The sequence below is a fragment of the Panthera tigris genome, chromosome E1 (genome assembly GCF_018350195.1).
Source record: "Panthera tigris isolate Pti1 chromosome E1, P.tigris_Pti1_mat1.1, whole genome shotgun sequence".
Classification (NCBI taxonomy): domain Eukaryota; kingdom Metazoa; phylum Chordata; class Mammalia; order Carnivora; family Felidae; genus Panthera; species Panthera tigris.
In genome coordinates this window covers 51,261,248-51,281,422 of record NC_056673.1, presented here as the reverse complement: position 1 = coordinate 51,281,422, position 20,175 = coordinate 51,261,248, and positions in this window count along the sequence as shown.

Genomic DNA, 20,175 nt, shown 5'->3' with positions numbered 1-20,175 from the left:
TCCAGAGTTGGACACTTAACCGGCTGAGCCATCCAGGCTCCCCAAACATTCTACATCTAACACATTAATCTCTCACAATAACTGAACGAGAAAGGAATATTTTATAGGTGAAAGAAGTGGGGGTCATACCTAAGTACTTTGTCCAAGCTGAGAGAGGTAGGAATCTGCAAATTTGGGGATTTGAAACTATGATGGACTCCAGATATCACCTGGTATAATGACATATGAAGAAAAGGAGAAAAGAATGCCATGCAAATGAAAATCAAAAAAATAAAATAAAATAAATAAAGCAGGAGCAGCTCTTTTGTATCAGACAAAACAGACTTTATGCCAAAGACTATACATATCTTAAAGCCTTATACATACACACACCCACACGTACATATACATACACACACACACACATATATATGTGCAGATACGTGTATACATATAATTTTCCTTGTACTAATTATATTCCTTCTGGCGAAAATTTCCCCCACCACAATTGTTGTGTTTGTGCGATTTGCATCCTGCAAATGTTCAGTGGATTTGAATTGCGCTCTAACCTTTCCAGGTAGCCGAGCCTCCCTCCCTCTCTTATATGCACTTTCTGTGAAAGGGACTCAAAGTGACCGCAGACACTGGAGTTCCCCTTAGTTTTTAGTTAATGCCCAGGAACACACAGACAACGCCGTGGGTGGGGACCTAGGGAGAATAATCGCTTGTTAGTGGGAACTTCCTATTTCTACAGGTTCACCTGCTACCCTATTTCTCTTAGCCAAGCTTCTGTAATCCCAGACCATAACCATGTGCAGAAATCGGATCACTACCACCTACCACCTGGCCTGGAAGAGCTAAGTGCGCTTGGGGGAGGGAGCCACGTGGCCAGGGGCCAAGGGGAATTCTTAGTGGTACCGTGTCATTTGACCCCGGACCTCCTGTGGCTGCTGCCATGCCTCACCATGCTTGCCCTCTACAGTTCATCCTGTTCTGGGGCTTTCTTTCCTTCTCCAAATTTCTTCACCCTAGAGAATTTTACTGTTCCGAACATTTCTCACAAATCTCTCCTTCCTTCTTTCAAAATGTGTAGCACATACTCTGTCTGCCGTTTGAAACCAAAACAGCACCCCTTTCTATATTCAACATATGTTATGCAAATAGAACTCTGTGTAAATGAATCACATCGTCTCCCTCAGCTACCTTCCTTTTATATCTCCGAACATCTGACTTGACACTTACATTCCCAACTCCTTTCCAACCTTCGCTCTTAGAGATCGACTTGTGTTTTTTGCTACTAGTAGTAACTTCTAGAACATACATGGTGTTCACCAGGTGACTAACCCTGAAAACAGGCTCTTATAGTCAAGGATCATGCGGAGATATACCTTGGCTTCACTTAATCTTAAATATATTTTCTTGCATTCTTCTTCGTTTGTATATGTACGTCTTACCTTAACAAATAAATTATACAGTTTTGGGCTGTATAATTGGACTGGAAGAAATAGTACCTTCTAAGTTTTTTGTTTTTCTTTTCCTAATTTTTTTCTATGCCTACCATGCCTTGGACATAGAGTCCTTCGGTAAATCTTACCTGTTTACCTTAGTAGCTGTCTTTGTCTTGTGAGCCAACAGTATCACAATGCCTTAAAAATGACATCCTCCCAACACGTTTTGTTACTAAGTTTCAGCAAGGGAAAAATTACATAAAACACGTGTAAAATGATTAGAGTAGGCTCTTGTTTCAATGCCAGTGCCAGGTGGATGAATTTTATTTTGAATAATACTTTAGATATTTGTTCTCAAAACCTAATATTGTTTTGGGAAAGTTTGGACTCTACCTGTTCCTCTCTGCCTTGTGTTTAATCTAATGCCAGGGGGGAAAAAAAAACAAATAAAATGTTGTGGAAATTATTTTACTTTTACTATAATGAGCAAATGGCTATCAAAGGCAGTTGAAAAATAAATATTTTACTATTAATATATATTCCAATATCGAGAATTTAGAATATAAATTTATCAGCTGCTTCTATGATCTGGGCATTCTTTCATTCTTCTTATACCTACATATATGTATATATGTGTATATAGTTACCTCTTTTTGAACCCTATAATTGGAGAGTAGAAGATTTAGAGTCTTTGAGACTTTTTTTGCTTGAGAAATCACAGACCTGTGTAATCCTGAAAATTTGCCAGAAGTTAGAAAGGTGTCTGGTAGAGGTAATTTAAGATGTAAAATGTTAGGGGACTGGATTTTTTTTAAAAAATGAAGTCTGGGAGTCTTACTTGGCTTTCTCATAGCCCTTGACTTTTGAAAAACAATAGAAATACCTTACTGATATTACATGTTGTTTCACATTTATTTCTTGGATAAAATGTATATAAAATAGTATGCTTGGGAAAAAAATGTATGCTCGAGCTTATTGTTCTAAGAAGCACATTTAGCCTTATAAGCCTTATAAAAAGAAGTTTGTTCACTGGATTTAGTGTAGCACAGAGCTGTATTTGAAGGTAGACATCAGAAAGAAACATAGCTCAGAGAAAAGCCTGGCTGTTATCACAAAATTCGCCTTTCTTTGGCTAATCCATCATCCCAAAATACAGACAATAATAAACAAGAAGCCTTGATAGCCATACCCAAGTTCAAGTTTCTATTACCTGATTGAAATGGAATGGGACATACACTACCTCCAGATTATAAAGCAAGAAAAAATTATTATTATAATTATAATGATGATGATCTGGATTTTTCAAGCAGCAACTAGATGAACAGGAGGCATTAGAAAATAGATTTTCAGTTTTTTTAAATTTAAATTGATTTTAGCATGAGACAAGACAATTTATTGCTATATTGCTATTTACTTTAAATAACTATATTCAGATTCAGAAAGCATAAGAAGAGTCCCTTGTGTTGAATGTTTTACCAAAAGCAAAAGATTATCAAAACAAGAGATGACTTAATTCTGCCATTAAATATATGATGTTATAGGACAAAATAAATCCATGAATAATGAAAAGAAATACAGCAAAAGCAGTAAGAAAGAGTAAATTCAATAAAACTTCAGGGATCCTGATATTCAAGGCATTTGTTAATTTTTATATGTTCATTTATGTATTTCATAAATGCTTTCTGAAATTATTTCAACAATATTGGATATAAAGTGTGTCTGATTTGCTGTGTAACCAAGTGTGGCCAACTTTAGCGGCTTGAAACGACAGTTACTGCTTATTTCACAGTTTTTGTTGGTCAAGAATCTAGATATGGCTTAACTGGGTGTCTCTAGCACAGAATCTCTCCTAAAGTTGCAATCAGGGTGTATCTAGGGTTGCAGATCATCTGAAAGTCTGATTAGAGAAGGACCCAATTCCAAGCTCAACCACATGGGCTGCCCACAACATTTCAGCTGGCTTCCCCAAAGAGAGCAATTAAAGAGAGAACAAAAGAGGGTAAATGCAGAAGGAAGTCACAGTCATTTTATAACCTAATCTTGGAAGTGATGTCTCATCACTCCTGCTGTATTCCTTATGTATTCCACTAACCCACAGTATTCTATATGTATTCCATTAACCTGATGTGAGTTTCTGGGTCCAGGGAGGTGAGGTGATTACACAGGACGGGGATACAAGGAGACAGGGACCATTGGAAGAAAACATACAATGATAGGCTAAGACCAGTTAAATGTCACAATGTCTGATATAAATGAAAATCCAAAAGTTACTATGCATATATAGAAATAAAAATGATTTAACACCAGAAATTACATTAGAAACAGTGGATGAATGTTTTTAATGCAATTAGGACAAAAATATCTACTTATAATAACCACAGACATATATAGATGCTATCCACACACACATAATATACACAAGTACATAAAAATCCAGATGAACTAATGATTTACATGTGAGAAAACAGAAATGTTTATATGATCAAAAGTGAGCATTTTTAACCATTTATATAGCTCAAAATGACATTTTAGGATCATTTTGAAATAAGCATGGAAATAAAAGACAAAAAGTATGTCCCGTATTTTAGATATATATTTGAAAACCAGAAATTACATTTAGGAAAAAAAAAAAGAAATTTATATTTAAGAGCAGTATTTGTCACTTTGAGAAACTTCCTAAGTTTTAATGTGTTTGAGAGCTCAACACCTTGAGTTGTTAAAATGTATATTACATAATATTACTAAAATCATCTGAAATGAAATAATTGGTATGTGAAAGCTGAGAAATATTTCAGTACTTAAAATTAATGTTATTTGTTATACAGAGAGAAAGCCTGAATGTGAAATTCTTCCAAAACCTGTTATTTGATTAGTTTTTCCTAGAATGGAAAACAAAAGTGTTTTGTGAGCACCTGTTAAACCGTTCTATGCACTTAGCGCAATTATCTCAAGACACACACTTTCATGATTGCTGGATTCGGAATGAGACTTGGCTTTGGAGATTAACATCAGTGTATCTACCCATCAATGGTTCCTTGTGCTCATCACCATACAGTAGGCAACAAATTCATTCCTCAGACCAGTGTTTATTTGGAGTGTTGTCATGGCAATCTAAATTCTCACCATAAGCAGCTGAAACAGAGAGAGAGAGAGAGAGAGAGAGAGAGAGAGAGAGAGAGATTAAAGAGAAACAAGGAAGAGAATAGAAGGAAAGAGAGAGATAGGACATTTAAATTTGATAAAGCTTATTGACTCTTCTCTTTTCCTTGAATTTTGGTAATATTGTTTCCTTGAAATCCCCAGTGACATTCATGGCCAACTTATTCTCCGGTCAAATTTTAAATTGAATACACATTTATGAAAACAAATGGAAAGCTTTCATTTGAAAGCTCCTTCTGCGTAACTATTCTGTATGACACCCAAGTATTAACCTGGGTGGGCACTTATAATGGCACCCACAGTTAATATTATATATGTTGGTATCTTTGCCCTTGGTCTTCCAGACTTCACCTCTTTTATGAGAGACAACAGAAGGAAGAGGAACTATCACCAGCATAGAGACACGTTAAAGAATTTACTAACTATAACCCTGGATTCAAGGTCTGTGTATTGCCTCTAACTTCATCTCAGATTGTTTTTTCCCTCTATTCTTTCCCCAAATAGACATCGATGTGCAAGCACACATTTGGTTGTTGTTGGTGAGATATTGATAGTATTAGATGGAAAGTAGAATAAAGTTTTGAGATCCAAAAAAGTTTCTACAAATTGTCGGGTGTCTCTAAGTAGAGTTCCTGATGGTTCTTTACATATACTGGCTGGCAAGCGTCCTATGGGATCTCATCTGGAATTCAAGATGATGGTTAATGGTGTCACTATGACACGTTTGTCCATCTGTCCCTCTTTGGACCCATGAAGGTTTTGCCGGTGAATTGTGCATGCAGAGGGAGCAGAAACACAACAATGTGTTATCTTTTACTGTGTGGATTGATGGACTGGTTGATGGTGTCTTCGTTTTTCAATAAGCAGTTAGGCTCTCTGGGAATTCAAAGTTAAGTAAGAATGACACTTTACTGGAAAATCTTAGTCTCATAGGAAAGAAAACATATCGACCAATATTTAGTAAATGGTCATTCCACATCAAGAAAAAGACATATACCAGAATTAGTGAATATAAATAAGGAAAACACACAGGCTAAAATGAAAGTATGTGTGGGCTAATGGGAGTGATGGGGAGGGGGCTGTGGAGTGGATTCCCTGATGAGGGAAGAAGGATGCTCAGAATAGAAAATCTTCTGAACTTTTCTACAGAGGGTGCAGTGTTTGCTTGGTTGCTAGGTTGTGGAAGATTTTCAACAGAGGACAGAGCATATGCAAGGATTGAAGGTTCATGATGTGTTTGGAGAAGTTCAGACAGGCTTGTGCATCTTTCATCAACAGGACATAATAGAGACTGGCTGGATATGAGGTTGAAGGGACAGTCAGGCACTGAATGATGAAAAGAATTCATTACCCAACTTGTGTGGGCTTTATCTGAACATGGGCAGCTAAAGAAGGATTCAGACTAATGGCATTTGCAGCTTTGAATTCAGAACCATCACTCAGAGGAAAGCATAGACGAACATCATCCCAGAAATATCCTCTTTCTCCTCACCACTCCTGAAGGAAAAAGAATACAGTGCACAATTATGGTGGCTGTGAAGCCATCTATGAACAGACTTACCGAGGCCACCCATGTGCATAGAGTAAGCAGGAGAATCAGGTTTCTCTGACCCCAAAGTCTGTGCCCCTTTTCACTAGCCTGTGGTGCCTCCCCAGTGTGATCTTTTCATCCTTGGAATCCTCATACAAACTTGAACTCTTATGTTTATTTTATAGTACGTCAACCTATTTGAAAATTATCTTATTCTTAAGCTGCACGTTTTTGGGAAAGGGGCTATATGTCACTCACCTTTTTAAATTCTTAGCTGTGTTCAGCACATTCCCTTATATTAATAGGTGCTTGACCTATACCTATTAAATATACACATAAACAAACAAATTAAAAAATAATATAAATGCTATTAACGTTAGTAGAACAACTCAGCCATCTATCACTTATATTAGCAAAAGTCTTATTGGGTAGAAAGGGATAGGTTTAAAAACTTTGTATTGGTTAAAGGATCACTAACAAAGCCTTACTTGCTTCCATGGGGGAGGGGACACTGATTTGTCACGTGCCACGGGCACTTCAGTGCTCAAAGTATCAGGATGTTAAAGAATAAATCCTCTATTTAAATGCATTTAAGTCCTTATCAGTTGTTTAAATTCCAGATAACGGAACAATTTCTTTTGGTCAAATTTATCATTGAGGTAATTATTGTCAGGTGTCTTGAGGAGATAATGTGAATTAGCATCACAGCTAATTAGTCAACTTTCAGAAAGATACACTTAGTTGTCACTTCATGTCTTCTTTAGTGCAAGAAAATGCAACAATATTTATAAAACTTCTTATACATGCCTAACAATAAACCATACTGATCTTCAATTTATTTTTTAAATATGATGTTTATTTTTGATGACAAGGATTCACAAGAGATTCATTTATTTAGTTTTTCCTTCAGCACTATTTATTGGGTGCTTATTCTATGCTAAGTTCTATGTTAAATGGACAGAAATATATGTATCCTTTGCCTTAATGGAGCATATAGTATGGAAGAAGTGAGTGGGCGAGGCTTGGATAAGATGGTAAGGGAATTAGAACCGATAAGCACCAATCAGCAGGCGACATGGCCTCCAATCAACGCTTCCTTGGATGTTTAGCAAGAAAGTGATAGAAAAAAATCAGCGAGCTCCCCTCTATCCCAGCAAACATTTGGAAACAAATTTTGAAAATGAAAAGCGTGTCATGAACACCAACCATTGAAGAAGGTTGTGTATGACAGGTTCCAAGACCCAGTGAAATGAATTGCGGTCTCTAACAGATGGGAAAGAAGAATGGCAACACACCAGGAGCCCATAAGGAAAAGCACCCAACCAAACAAATCTTGCAAAATGAGGGACGAAAGAAAGAAATAGAAGGATCTGATACTTCTTACAATAGATTTCTAAATTCCAGGCACTGTACAGAGGAGACAAAACACTGACATGTTGCACTTAGAGTTTTAGTGCAGAGGAAGGAGACAAGATGGGAGAGAGATAAAGGCACAAACAGGCAGCCTTGAGGAAAACCGAGAGAAATTTTCCATGTGGATTTACCCTGCCTTCTACCACTAGCCTGCAACAGTGGCTGGAATGACTAGCAGGACTTACCTTTTACTATGGACTTATGATATTACCATGGTAATATGGATATTACCATGATACTGCCCTGCCCTGGGAGAATGAACCACAGCTGAAGAAAATGGAACTCAACCTTGACTGTTTGCAATGGGCCCTGGCATAGAATGTTCAGATTTCAGAAGAAAGACTAGGACAAGTGTCCATGAGCAAATGGAAGAAATCAAGAAATTTCATCCTCAAGAAATTTCAGAGGATTTCCCCTATACCCACCCCCATGTCCTTAGGAAACAGAACGAAGGTAAAAAACAAAAACAAAAACAAAAACAAAAACCCAACTTCCATGTGGTCAATGTAGTGCAGAATGGACAAAAGCAGTACAGTGTAAGAATGCTTGGCATCCTTCATAGAAAGCATTTGAGAAATGCAGCAGAAAAAACTGTTTTGGATATTTAAAAGAAGCAATTGTCTCTGAAACCAAGGAGAAGATGAACCCTCAGATAGGAAGGACACATTTTGTTCCATGTTTCAGAAAAAGAAAAAAAAATACATATAAGATAATTGGCACTAAAACATATTCTGGTTAAGTTTTTGAACATCAATAATTAAGAAAGAATAGTTGAGATTTCTAGACAAATAGAGCAAGCCATCCACAAAGGATCAGTATGTTGAGCTTTTGATGCCCACACAGTGTTCAGTGCCAAGAGGTTATTAGATTACTGTCTACAAAGTTCAAAAGAGAATGAGGTATGACCAAGAATATTCCAACCAGGCAAAGTATCATTTAAAAAAGAAGGCAAAATGGAATATTCATCCTTCCAAATAGGTGATGTTTATATCCACCCATCCAAGAGATCAAGGTAAAGAAATTAGAACAGAGAAAAATTGGGTGAAGTTCTACTCATAAATCTTATTTCCATTTAACTATAGAACTTAGACTAAAAACTGCACCATTATGGCTAAGGAATAAAAGGTAACATAAAAAAAATCTTGATAAACTAAAATTGATTACAACTGTAACAGGAGAGGTCAGAGAAAGTAACAGTACAAGCAAACTATCCCATTTTCTTCTAGAAGGAAATCAATTGGTAATACTCAAAAACAGATAGATGGAGATACAGCTATAGATAAATATTTAGCATCATGGTGGGCAGAATTCTCAGGTGGCCCTGAATATTCCCTCCCCAAAGTGCAGAATTCTCTCCTGCTGAGTGTGGGTATAATGGGATGTCACTCTGTGATGAGGTTATGGTATATGGAAAAGGTGGAGGGGTGTTGCAGATGTAACCCTATTTCTCTATTGGGATATTCATATCCATTTTGTGTCTTTTTCACACTGTTAAAAGTAAAATCACACATATGGTTATGTTGTGAGTAGTGGATAGAGCGACCCCCAAATTTGGACCAAAATCAAATGTCATTTTTGAAAGCTTTGGCCTTTCTGTGTCATTTCACATCTAAGCATCCAATATACTGAGAGGAGAGTAAATTAGACACTTTGAAGACTGATACATCCTCTAGAACGCATTGATCTGGAGAGAAATACATGGGTGTGAGTATTGTAGGGCCTTCTGGAGGTGATGTCACGGAGTTTCCAATTCTGACTTCATAAATCTTTTAGGTAGGAGAGCCTGACGGGATGGCCCTGATTGAGAGAGCTTCTGGTGGAGAAAAGATGCCAAGGTTTAACGTGGAACTCATGGGATGGAGGGATCCAGAGCTGTTCTCCAAGACTTACACCGAAGTTGAAGTTTGGGGGGCCAGTCTCGGCACAGCTCATGGCTGTGTTTGGAAGCATTGGGCTCAGCAGCTTATAGCTGAGACTAGAGGCTGCTCTAAATTCCTCTATTCTGGCTAGCAGAGTCACAAGGAAAAACAGAAGGACGAGCATTAAAATGTGAACCGAAAACTCTGTCATTTTGGAGCACTATGTGAGCATTATTACTATTCTTGCAAGGGTATAGATCAGCAAGGGCAAGCCTGGGTTAATTACTAAAGCAAAGTCACCACAAATAGATTTGACTTTGCAGATCTCTCTCTTTGGCTTTCATTCAGGATTTGGAATCGGGAATTTTTCCTTTTAGATACAGAAAGCCTTGGGATTCTTAGACAATTTGAGATGACAAGAACACCCTAAGAGAAGAAACAGAGAAAGAGAGAGAGACATTTATACCTACCTATGTGTATGCACACTATGATTTTAAAATGTATTTATTATTTTTGTAGTGAAGTGTAGTTGACATACAGTGTTATATTAGTTTCAAGGGTGCAGTGTAGTGATTCGACAATTTTATACGTTAAGCCATGCTCACCGTGATAAGTGTAGTCACGTCTGTCACCATACGATGTTATTACAATATTATTGACTATATTCTCCATGCTGTACTTTTCATCCCCGTGACGTATTTATTTCCTAACTGGAGGTTTTCACCTCTTAACCCCCTTCAACAATAGGGGGAATTCCAAGAGGGCAAGTCTGAGCTGGTCAAATGGGGAGTCCTACTGAGCAACCAAATATGTGACTGTATTTGTACCTTAAGCTCACAAATTAGTTCCTACTGGTTACCTAAAAAATGTCAGAACGACTGTCATTCTGTTTAATTCTATTATCTCCAGTCTAAAATTCAGAAGCTTTGCCACTGTCCTTTCTTCTCTATACATTTGCAACTTCTTGTAACCTTACATTTCCCTTTAAGGAATTGTATTTGCTAGCTCCTTTGCAAGTAAGGCATTGCTAACGGCTCCAGTCTCTTTGCCAATCTTTCCTGATATTTTAAGCTTTAGCAACACAGAATTTCTTACATTTCTTTGAAAGCATTTGACTTATTTGGGTGCAATTTCTTGGGCTGTCCAGCTTGCCAGGGGAACCAGGAGCAATCTCCCCTTACTGTGAGGCTGGACAGCTCCCAGCATATTCAGTGATGCACTCAAGATAGACCCTCTCTGTTATGTGTTTCCTGAAGTGATTGCCCCTTCCCACCAGGGCTAGACTTGATGCCTTCTTTCCTAGTTACTCCCAAGTGCATGGGATCTCTACCACTGCACGGTATCATGCTTGCATGTTCCCCTGCTGAGAACAGTGTCTTATACATAGAAAATACTTGCTTAGTATTGACTGAATGAACAAATAAATAAATGGCTCATGGCAATGGCTCTTCTGGGTAAGCTATTACACTGCCTTTATACATGTTGTACAGCTTACTTATTGTGTCGCTGACAGAAATGTGCAATTCAAAATATTGCCTGTGCCATCTATCTTTTTGGATGTGTTTTTCATATACAATTACATTTAGTTTGAATAGGAAGAAAATTAAAAACAAATTGAATTGGAAGAAAATTAAAAACAAATTAAACAACTCTCTGTGATTTTTGACTGTTAAAATATGTGGAATGAAATCACATAACTCACTTATTTGTTTTTTAAGAACACCCAATTTTTAATTTCCATCCATTTTTCACTTTGGGTAATTCTACTTGACCGTGACACTCAGTATGTTATTTTACAATTTCAAGAATTACAGGGACAGCCACTAATTTGATAAATGCATTGTCACATAATTGAAGTTGTCTGCACTTTGGTGATAATGGTAGTTATTAACTTCTCTAAAAATGCCAGAAATATTGTAGGAAAGCAAATGTGCATGTGTTATCCTTTTAGACTTTTATAATATTTTACTTTCTCAGGTTTATAAGCTGATCATAGGAAAAAATATCCTATCACCTTGCAAGATCAATATGCAAGAAATACATGCATGATTCCAAGATTTAGCAAGTATAATCTTTAGAATTGTTTCTCTAACCATTTTTAAATATTAGACAAATAACAGTATAGCTCTCCGGCCAAAGTAACCATAGGAACTGGGTTTTTCGAGACAGTCTTAGATTTGAATATGCCTGTAACTACCATGGCAAATCTAACTTCTGTCAGGGGGAAAAAACAACACTGCTTCATGCGGAAATAAAGTCTAGGCAAACTGCATCAGGTTTAGAATATTTATTTATTTATTTATTTATTTATTTATTTATTTATTTTTGAGAGAGAGAAAGTGTGAACAGGGGAGAGGGGCAGAGGGAGAGAGCGAGAGAATCTTAAGCAGGTTCCACACTCAGCACAGAGCCAAATGTGGGACTTGATCCTACAACCTTGGGATCATGACCTGAGCCAAAATCAAGAGTCCAATGCTCAACCTGACTGAGCCATCCAGGCGCCATAGGATAGCTTTCATTTTGAAAGGAAAGTAAATCTTAATCATTTGTCTAAGCCTATAACCAACAATATTATCTTTCTGGGAGTGGCTGATCAATAGTTTATGACCATGAAGGAACTAGTTAGAGCTCACTAAGTATATTAGTGTGGTTTAGGGAAGGCTGTAGGGAAGCAGGAATTCATAAATGAGAGGAATTAGTATTTCTTCATGCTCAAAAATTTTTAAGAGTTATCGTTTTGTTACTTTCAAGACATATAACTAAAAACTGCATAAGACTCTCAGAGAAGCCTTCATGGGATTTATTTCAATGAATACACATATTTTATTTGTATTATTGTGCCTAGCAACATATTGTTGAAGCCTTAAAAATGTTATTTCACAAAACGTGACCCATAGAACCTCTGGTGCAGAATTGCCTGGCACGACTGATTAAAATGGAGCGCCATAGAACTTGTCCCAGACCTACTGAATAAGAACCTCTGGAATTGACCGGGAATACGATCTTTAATTAGTTCATTCTGCACACTGAAGTTTAAGAATTCTCTTAGAATGAATGAAAAGAGAGTGTGTTGTCTTAACAATCACAAGCACACACAAATACATGTACACATGTCACATCTCACCTATGCTATCTTAATGTCACTCAATGAATTATGTTTTTAATAAATCAGAATGATTTATTTGATAAATACATTGAATTGTGGCGTTGTTACTAAGTACCATAACTTAAGGTGACATAACTTGGTATAGTGGAAAAAGAACTTTGTTAGTGTCACATCATGTGTATCACTACAAATAATTATATCAGAAAATAGACAACTTCTACAGTCAACAAGACCAGACACAAATCTTTGACAGTCATTCAGCGCACTCCACAGTTGGCATGCTCTGCCTAGTTACAAGCGTGTTCCCTTTTATTTGAGCCATATCAAACTCTTTTCTATTCCATCAACATGCCATAGAATCCCTAACTCTCCCTTCCCTTGAAATGTCTGCTAATGCAATTTGGATTCTCATTCATGGTGTATGGTTCCATTCATGTATCTCCTCTCCTGAGACTTTCCCTAATATCCTTGGTAAGTATTGGCTACACACTGTTCTTCTTTTAAGACATTTTGCTTTTAGAACTATAATATGACATATACTGCATTATGATTGACAGTATATATGCTTCCAGTCACCAGTAGATTATGTATTCCTAGAAGTCAAGAGACATACATATATACTTAAAATATACGTACATATATACATATACATATGTATATATATATACATACATATATACATACACACACGCATACGTATATAAGTTCTCAGTAAGAGGACATATTCTCACCAGTGATCTGCTCATTAGATTCTCATTCAGTATTGATGAAATTGAATTAGAAATCATTTTTAGTGAGCAACAAGCCTTTACAAACAGAGGTCTGAATGTGCTGTGAAGTCCAAGGCAAATAAATTACCTTCTTTACCACAAATCTAAGAAACCACTAAAATCACACTGAAGGAAAACTTAGACTTGCTTTACAAAGCTAAATTTTGCAGGTCTGAACTAAATGTTTTTCTTCTTTATGGAGTAAGTCTCAGAGAGTGTAGAGCAGTTTTAGAGCAAAAATGATATCACATCACACTTAAAATAGATGCCAGACACAGAGGTCCAATATCTCCCTTCCTATACACTGCCATAAACTCTTGCCCACCAGGTTCTTTTGAATTTGTCTTCTGAAACTAAGATGTGTTGTGTAAGGAAAAGGAGACATGGGAACATCATCTCTTCAGAGTTCTTTCTTTGCCAACTACCATCTCTGAATTACCTTTTTTTCCCAAAGTGATTCTATAATATTTGTTTCAGATGTCATAACAACAATGCATTATTCTCATGCAGAAGGCCACCTTCAGTACATGTTATATTGAATGAAAAACTTGGAACAAAAAAATCATTGGGAAGATGGCATTGTTCTTGGCATTCTCTTTTTGGGACTGATACACATCTGTGCAGTTGGAAAAGATGCCAGATATAAATACAGTGAACTTTAGGAGCAACAGCACCCTTTCCATTCTTCAAAGGTCTCGGAGAGTTGTTGTGAAGAATAAAGATCAAATAAAAGCAACAAGAAATTCAGGAGAGTTAATGCATGGCCAGTAGTGGTGCGGAAAGAGAAAAATGTCTTTTCCTAAGCCATTGGGAAGAGCATGAAGAGTGATGGATCTTCAATTTTTTCTTCAAGATATGAAAAAATTGGAAATTAGCATTCCCTTCTTAGACATGCATGACAGCAAGTTGAATTTTTAGTAATGGCTCAGCCACTCGTGCATGTTTCTCCAAAAAGGCATGCCGCTTTTGAACACATGTGTTATCAGGACCAAGATCCGCTACTAAAATCTCAGAGAACATTGTTTTTCCCAATCATGTCATTTAATAGGACTTAAACATCTCATCCCAGGAAATGAATTCAAAAGGAATATTAAATATTCTGCTTTCCTTCCCCTCTTTTAAGTTAAACCTGAAGCATTAACTGTGTTAATCATTTACCAAGAGGGGGCACACTTGGTATTAGTCTGAGTCATGCATCAGAAAGCACACACCCATTTTGAATGAGAAAATTACTATTTGCTTAATAAAATGAGTAGCTCCTGCCTTTCATATAAAATTATCTTGATAATGCCGCCCAGTCAAATGCTGTTAATTTGATGGTGGTTTCATCATTTTTCCATGGACTAGATACACTCCCTACCTTTATAATACCAGTTATTTAAAATTATTTTAATTGAAGGACAGCTCCCAGAAATTTGAAATTTAATCAAGTGTGCCTTTTTTTTTTAACTGGGTGCACATAGAGGTCCAAGAAAAATGCTTCCATTGAAAAGAAAACTCTGCTGTGTTGATCTTTTTATGGGCTGAGCCTACAATATATTTTCTCCCACTCCTGTTTGGACTATGCGAGAATGTCTATTTGAACATAGAGTGAGGAAGGCTGAAAGGTAGCACCAGTGGAAGCAATTAATTCACCCTACTATGTTCAGTCTATCAACAAGGCATAAGGACAGTTTTTGAACAGCATTATGGTGTCTTTGATTTATGATGTTTACTGCTGAATCTGAGTTGTTCTGGAAAATGTTTCCTCTAGAAGGTATAACTAAAAATATGTATCAATCTCTCTCTTTTGAGCATTCACCCCTGTACAACATTTAAGTAGACAGAGTGCCTTAGTGTGGAATAATGAAAGATCTCTGAAAAAATACACGTCAGACTTCATCAGCCAATTTCACTGGGTCTGTTAGTTTCTCAATTTGTTGACCTGACTTCTTATTAAAACATAGACTACAAAGATGGCTTAGCGGTGAATAATGAGATCTGAATCACAGATGTTTTTTCTCTGTGTCTTTCCACACCATTTCAAGCCCAGGCCCTTTAAACATGTTTTCTACTTTAATGGACTAGATATCTTACCCACAGTAAGGTACATGGTTTTTAAATTATTCTTCCTCTGATTCATTAACATGGGAGTTTTCCCCAGTGGAAAGATGGAGATGATGCAAAAGAAGCCAATTATTGTCATCTTTTGATGGGGCCCAAGTTAGCATCAACACACACACACACACACACACACACGCACGCACGCACGCACACACAGGAGGATTATCTCAACGCAAAAAGCAAGTTAGTTATATTTAAAGATAGTTTATCAGTCTTTATTACTGAGTTATTTTCTCTAACACCCAGAACACATCTCCAAATGGTTATATATCAATTATCCGTAGACATCTCAAAGGTATCTTAATTAGATGATATATTCTTACATCTTTATTTTTTAAATGGGAAAAGTCAGACTCAGAAAACTGAAGTGACTTGCTCTTAGATATTTAGCAAAAAGGGATTGTAAATCAAGCTCCCCTGAATGTTTCCATGTTTCCAATGGATCGCTCATCATTCAAACAATTTTTAGAATTTCTTTTTTGGATTCATCTTTAGAACCATTTTAGAAAACAAACACTTCTGGTTTCATAGGTATGATCTATAGGCTGTTTTGTTTTTTTCTCCTGCCACGATTATACTACTTAACTCTATCCCCTGCTTAGTCATCAAACCTGGAGGTACTGTGACCTCCTTGGGGGCAAGTATCATATTCCCACAGTATTTATGATAATATCTGTTCCATTATCAAATTGATTATATACTTTTTTTTGGCTAAAATATATGCAAAATATACGTAACTTTTTACACACTACCATAACTAAAAGCATAGACTCGGAAATATTCTTGACTAAACTATTTTGAAGTCTCCTCTTGCCAAAACCTTGAAATTCAATCTCTATGTATTTATCTTTAGGATATCATTACTATTATTATTGTTATTCATAGATTAATTTTGAGACTCCAAAAACAGCCTATGCTAATGGTATGCTAATCCCACTGTCTAAACAATTACAAATGTTAATGATTGGATCAGAGTAATTTTTTTTCTATTATTGTTATTTCATGCCTGAAATATTCAGTGCTTGGGTTTGTTTCTATAAATGGCACAAAAAGAGTCTTTACAGCAGATCCTAAAATGACTATGTGGATTTCAAAGAATGTTTTCCAATGGAAAGAAAGTGTAAATCTTTTATGTAGTTGAGTGCTAAAACAGCTTATTGACCAATGTCAACAGGTGGAGCTGAGACAAATGGTCCTAATCTGTGCCTTTGTAAATATGTTAACCGCAAGGAGACAATTTTTTTCCAAAGAATCAAGAAAATTAACATGAGTTTTTTGTTCAATTATTTGGAGTCCCAGCCTGTAAGCCAGAAAGTCTAAGGGGATCTTCTATGGTATATTTGAAAAGTGTAGGTTATATATTTTGCCTGGAATTACTTAGAGAGAACTATGATAGCCATTTTTAGAAAATAACTATGGTTACTTGGGCCAGTGTCAAGGTAACACTTTCCAAAATACTACGACCAGGAAGATTTGCACGTCTCAAAGATATTTGAAGTTGATGGAGTCTGTGGTTACTTAAAGATCAGCTGCTCTTATTGGATTAAGTAGAATCGGGTTATGAGCTGGATACCGATGGTGAACGTTCTGGACACACTCTTTCCCCTCACATGATCTAACGTGCCATGGTTTCTGACCCCTCCCTATCCCAGTCATTCTTCCTTGGAAAATACGTTGTTCAGTCTTTTAAAACTGTCACCTACTATGGCATATTATTCTCTGGATATTGATTCACAAGCACAAGGTTTGGTGGCAATATTACTGTCTATTATTAAATGGGTAATACATATAATTAATGTAGAATATGTCAAGTCCTCACTAAAATGTCAATAAATATTCATCATTATCATCATTATTATTATGTGTTCCCCAGAGCTTTTGCTTAGCTGTTGAATCAACCTGTCAAACATAATGTATATTATCAAATAAAACCTCTACTGAGGTTTTTTAGCTTTATTTTTGTTTGCTTATATTTTTGTTTTCTTTTAAAGATTTTTTAAAATGTTTCTTTATTTGTTTTGAGAGAGACAGCATACAGGAGGGGCAGAGAGAAAGGGAAAAAGAGAATCCCAAGCAGCCTCCGAGTTGTCAGTGCAGAGCCCAACTTGGGGCTCGATCTCACAAACCATGAGACCATGACCTGAGTCGAAATCAAAAAGGGAACATTCGACCAATTGGGACACGCAGGCGTCCCTATACTTTTTTTTTCTTTGTTTGGTGGTGAGAGGGGAGGATTATTTGTCTCCTTGAACTATTTTGAATTCAGCCTTCTCCTTAATCTGTATTTCAGCAGGTAATTCTTTGGACACAAAATACAGAATTTTTCACTTGTTTTTCCTAACTTATGAATACTGACTAAGGAATTCAAATTTTTAAAATTATTTATCATCTTGGTTTTATAAGGTATTACCTAGGCTTTACAGTAGAGATCCATGACATCTTCCAAATGAATAGGCATTTTGTGTGTGTGTTTTCTTATGGATTTCACTATAATACTTAGAATGTAAGTTATATAATGAACTTAAGCACTTTTGTGAGCCTGTAAGTGTCGGGTAGAATAGAAAGGGACAGTGAAAAAAATGAGCCACAAGAGTAAAGAGTATTCCCTACAATGAAGTCTTTCAGGTGAGTAACAGATTCTCAGAATCCTGGATAAGATTTTCCTGGGCAGAGATTTATCATACAAGAAACTGAGGTGGCCACATTTTTTCAACATACAGGGGAAATTTAGGGGTTCTATTAAAATCAGAGCAAAAGTGTTCAAGACATTCTCCTCTTTGATTTCCCTATGTGCCTCCAAAATTATTCTCTTCCTGTCTTTTTCGTGAATTTATTATTGAATGCATTCTCTGGGGCAAACAGGATTATTAAGATATGTTTTCTCTCTATAACAAAGAATGGTGTGCAGTTAGATGCACAAGCAGAAAAAGAAATGAAACACATTTCATGGAGATCCAGACAAGAGGCCTGGGCTGCCTGTCAGAAATCACTTTCAGCTGATAGAAACAGGAAGCTGAAAAACAGTGGCTTACATACATTAAGAGTTTATTTTTCTCTCACGTAGAAGTCTAGAATAGGCTACCCAGAGATTGTATAACAAGCTTGCAATACTTAAAAATTCAGGGTCCTTCTAGCTTCTGCTGCACTATTTCTTGTCCTTTCAAATTGCATCTCAGACTCCAGAAAGGGAAGGGAAAAGGCAAAAAGAGTTAGTCATGGAGTCAGCCCTGTTAGGGAGCTTCCTGGAAGCCCTCATTTAAGGGCCTTCCACTTAAACTCTAATGGCTAAAGCTTAATCATATAGTCACTTACATCTGCAAGTGACACTGGGAAATGTAGTTTTTAAGGTAGGTTATTATCACTGCCGCCCAAATGGAAGGATGTTAATAAAAATGTCAGAAGAAAAGGGGGGAGAATCTGTCTCTTACCCATTACCTGCGTTCTATATTTATATTAAGCTTCCCCTTCATTTTTCCTAGAAACTGTAATTTCCTTGAACGTGAGATCTATCGGGGAATCTGCTCGCCAACCTACTTAGTCCTTCTGTGTAGACATAAGGTTAACCTGCTGCTGAGTACTAGCCTTGTAGGAATGTCAAAGTTCTTCTCTTAAGTGACACTCTAAACTACATCTCATTTCACAGACATTTGAACCACACACACACACACACACACACACGCGCGCGCGTCACAGTACTTTGAGGTTATCCCATAAGGTGTCATTCAACTTTTCCAATCTTTTTCCTTCTGGCCTTGGTTATTCATTAAATTGTCAACTCTATAGAACCACATTTGCTTTTGATTAAAAAATATGCATGGAAGTACATTTAAGATATATAGTTTCTAAGTGACACACAGAAAAAGGAAACTCTGCTTTTGCCCATGTACCCTAAATGTCCATAGTTAAATCATTGCAAGTTACAATTTGTTCAAACATTTTGTAATCACAAAGTCCTGCCAGTCAAACTCCACACCCAAAGTAATATCTCATTTAGAGGGTCCCAGTCTCCTTTTCAATACTTTCAGAGTAGATTTGATTTGCTTGCTGCTTGAAGAGGCAGAAAATTCCATTTGGGGAATGTTTCACAATTGGAAATTCTTCCTATGTTATAACCAACTGTTGCTCTATAACTATTTTTTTGTAGTTTATTTATTTTGAGAGAGACAGAGAGCACAGCAGGGGAGAGGTAGAGAGAAGGAGAGACAGAATCCCCAGCAGGCTCCATGCTGTCAGCATAGAGCCTGATGCAGGGTTTGAATTCATGAACTTTGAGATCATGACCTGAGCTGAGATCAAGAGTAGGATGCTTAATCAACTGAGCCACCCAGGCACCCCCATAACTTTTAACCACTCACCTTGCTTCTATTCTTATACTGGGTGTTTGAATGTACTAACTCACATATTTCCATGATACGAGATGGCATAAAAAATGACCTTGTCTGTGTGAGGGCTGTAGCCTATAATATCTATATGGTTTATATATAGTGTAAGGATTGTATGTCCAGCACAGGGTTTTAACGTGTCCACTACCAGCCTTAAAGAAAATCAGAAATCTTTGTTCTTGAGGTCAAGTTTCTTGAAGCAACGTTAAAAGTTACTTCACTATTTGTAATGTCTCAGGCCCAGAAATATAGTGGAAAATAACAATTAAAAGCTACGTGAGTATCATCACTTAATAAAAATATCTTTACCTCCACTCCCTCAATATTTTGGGTCTACCTACTTCATGACATTTATGATGTGTAAATTGTTCCCCTTCTCTGACCTTTTAGACTTAAGATGCCACTTCACAATGGAAAATATGTCT